Genomic DNA, 682 nt, shown 5'->3' on the forward strand with positions numbered 1-682 from the left:
CCATAACGGGATTTTTGGCCCTGCAATCTTTGTCTATTATGAATAAATAGTGTAAAAACGTCGATGTAAAATCGCTTCGTATGTAACGGCGAAATAATATATAGCTTAAATACGCACACGTACACACATACATATAACATGATATCGTAGTGATATATACTATCAGGAGTAGATAATAGGTACCCCCTATTAGCGGAGGGATACTATCAAGGATAAGACTGCTTACTACACTATCAGAAGGGAACACGTGGAAACAATTTATGTGTATGTGTGTGTACACACTGGACAATTAAATGGTCGATGTAGGATCGCTGCATGTGCATGTAACGGTGAAATATAAATTTAATAGGTGCGGGTATATAGCTATTATCAGGAGCGTATAATGACAATTTTGTCATTATACGTTCCTGCTATTGGGTATATATATTTTACACTTCATATAATGCTGTTGCCGATTTCATTTTACTAACACTATAGTATCCCCATTTTTCATAGTTTTATTGTTTTCCACTATCCACCGTCTTAGTGTAACATGCCATACCAACGAACCTATATCACATACGCACGCTCACAGGCACATACGCGCGCACACACACGCACATGCGCACGCGAACGCACACACACACACTCACTCACTCACACACGCACGCGCGTACACACACGCACACACACACACACACAA

The sequence above is a fragment of the Priapulus caudatus genome, unplaced genomic scaffold (assembly GCF_000485595.1).
Source record: "Priapulus caudatus unplaced genomic scaffold, Priapulus_caudatus-5.0.1 Scaffold123, whole genome shotgun sequence".
Taxonomy (NCBI): domain Eukaryota; kingdom Metazoa; phylum Priapulida; class Priapulimorpha; order Priapulimorphida; family Priapulidae; genus Priapulus; species Priapulus caudatus.